This window comes from Alligator sinensis, unplaced genomic scaffold (genome assembly GCF_000455745.1).
Source record: "Alligator sinensis unplaced genomic scaffold, ASM45574v1 scaffold64_1, whole genome shotgun sequence".
Classification (NCBI taxonomy): domain Eukaryota; kingdom Metazoa; phylum Chordata; order Crocodylia; family Alligatoridae; genus Alligator; species Alligator sinensis.
The window spans coordinates 97,130-99,946 of NW_005842458.1; the positions used below are offsets into that span (position 1 = coordinate 97,130).

The 2,817-nt window shown below is 48.3% G+C and overlaps 1 non-coding gene across 1 annotated transcript; it reads left to right on the forward strand.

The window, feature by feature from the left end:
- The first annotated feature begins 408 nt into the window (after nucleotides 1-408).
- TRNAQ-UUG lies at nucleotides 409-480 on the forward strand. The gene has a single exon. It is a non-coding gene; the product is annotated as a tRNA-Gln (tRNA).
- Nucleotides 481-2,817: the final 2,337 nt, after the last annotated feature.

Below are 2,817 nucleotides of genomic sequence, written 5' to 3' on the forward strand. Positions count from 1 at the left end.
TGGGCACAGCAGCACCTCTACCCATCCCTGAGCATGGGGATCAGGCACCGGATCCAGTGTGCAGGGCTCAGGCTCCCAACAGGTCCCAAGATTTGGCAGCAAGGAGGTGGTGACACCACTCCCCTAGACCTGTGGGGAGCCCTGCAGGCTAGATGACACAGAGCCACAGCCCGGATCTGGCCTGTGGGCAGCGGTTAAGCACCCCTGCTGCAGACAATATACAACACGCAGGAATTGTCCCTGAAAAACCTGGGTATTTTTGAGAAGGCACCACTATCTTGTCCTCTCCTGCTGCTCCATACACATTATTTTTGTCCAAAAGTATTGTTCTGCTGAAGGGAAAGGGAGGCTGGAATGGCCTCAGCTGTTAACCAGGACAATCAGGGTCAGGAGTATGCTTTTATAACTGGTTCTGTGGTGTAATGGTTAGCACTCTGGACTTTGAATCCAGCAATCTGAGTTCAAGTCTCAGCAGAACCACTTTCATTTTAAGCAGCAGCTCTGCAGAAAAGGACCTGGGGGTGACAGTGGACAATAAGATGGATAGGAGCCAGCAGCGTGACCTTGATGCAAGAAGGCTAACGGCATCCTGGGCTGTGTTGGTAGAAGCATTGGCAGCAGATGGAGGGAAGTGATTCTTCCCCTCTATTCAGCACTGGGGAGGCTGCATCTGGAGTCCTGTGTCCAGTTTTGCCCCCCCCGCTACAGAAAGGATGTGCACAAATTGGACAGAGTCCAGTGGCGGGCAATGAAAATGTTTCAGGGGCTGGGAGACGTGACTGGTGAGGAGAGGCTGAGGAAACTGGGATTATTTAGTTTGGAGAAGAGAAGACTGAGGGGGAATTGAATAGAAGCCTTCGCCTCTCTGCAGGGGGGTTCAAAAGAGGATGGAGGTGGACTGATCTCAGTGGGGGCAGATGACAGCAAGGAAAGTTTAGATGCACAGGGCAGAGTTTCTGCTAGTTCAGGTGATCTAATTCCATTCAAAGGGGCAGAGGTGCACATCTACGCCATTCAGTCCATTGCAATGGGCTGATCTCCTGCTGATCCAGTCACTGCCTTGCATTTATGCGCACCCTTCATACAGAACATTTAATGCAGAATGCCCATGTTGCCTTCCAGTAGCAGCCAGCAGTCATCCTCATGCAATTAAATGAAAGAAAATGCATGCACCTCTGGATGGTAGGCAGCAAATTCGTCTCCAACAGTCCTATCGTTCAACTGGAAGTCAAAGAGCATAACCTTCATCTATTTATGAGGTATATGGTGGAAGTCCCTTGCAAAGACAGCGTTTCCCTTTCCATATCATATTGTTCTTGTATTAAATGCACAGTATAGTCTCTGTCCCACTCTTAAGCTTGACTGGGGCAAAGGTATCACTTGCAAGTGTTCCCAAAGATCCAACTTCATAGATGAAGATCTCCTGAGAGGATTTTCGGACTCCCTCCTGTTACTGAATTGAACATAGGAGTAGGACTCACAACCTCCTGAGTTGTCTTACCGGCACTTCTTGGAGATACACATCAGTGCCATGCCTCACTTCCCCCCTCCCCGCTGAAGGTTGCCATTGGGGGTATTAGGAAGATTCATTAAAATAACCTCAGTAGCCAAAAAGGTCAGTGATCCTCCAGCCATCACGATTAGGGGACAATCACTGCACAGAAGCGGGGGACATGGCCAGCACCCCATCCGGCTGCCTTGGATTTGAGCCATCCAGCTGAGTTGACCAGGTGCCCATTTACAGGTGGGTTGACCAGGTGGAGCCATTGGTGCAAGTCCGAAGCAGGATTTGAACTCACAGCTCTGGAGCTGGAGCCATAAGCACTCTGCCCTTGTGCAGTACAGTATAGTAACAACATAGCACAGTAATACTGTGCAGCCGGTATGTTATATTCCCCACTGCAGTCCTTGAAGCAGCCTTAAACAGGGCTGTCCTACCTCCCACCTCCAACCTCAACAGGGCCATGGGACCTACATCCCACCAGATACTCAACCCTTCCAAGGGAGCAAGCCCAGCGTGCTGAAAATCCTGGTTTCCTTCGTTATCTTTAGTTTTCAATTCTAAACAGGTTTTTAAAGGAAACAAGAAACCTCCTTGTAATGTTTATATGAGGCTCTGCCAAGACGTGTGTCAAAGTGACCCAACAGCGAGGCCGCTACAGGGTGACAACCTCCTACTGCTTTCACTTCTTCAGCTTGTGGGATAGAGGCACGGTAGCTCTCAGACTGAACCCCTCTCCATGACCTCAGGGATGGAGAAGTTAAATTCAAGTGCTGCAGCATCCAAGTCCAAGCCCCAGGAAATCAAAACGACTGCAAAGACACCGTTCAGTGCTTATTAGCAAAATTAAGGGAAGTGTAGAGTTATCTATAGTTTTCTATTTCAATAACCCAAAGTGCTATTATATAGGTAAATGTTTGAGACGTGTAGGGGTTAAAAATCTCTTTTTCATGTTTGCGGTCTTTAAGCATTTCAATCCAAATAAATGCAAAAAAGGATGCTATTAAAAAGGTCTAAGTGAACTGTAGAAAAGAGGAAAGCGGGAGGGAGGCAGGGCTGCAAAATTACATAGTACCAAAAAGTGAGCTCGCCCTGCTGTGTCTGCATGACACCCAAGGGAGGCAGACTGTATAAAAACATTGCCTAATCAAACACTTGTGTTTCATGCCCACTTCAGGCAGGTGTAAGGAGGTGAAGGACAGTGAATAAGCAGGATCCCGACCCACCAGATTAGATGCATTGAATGGCAGCAAGGGATCCAGGGTATTACACGCTCACACACACTATATGAATTGTTACCTAGCAGCTACCTATTT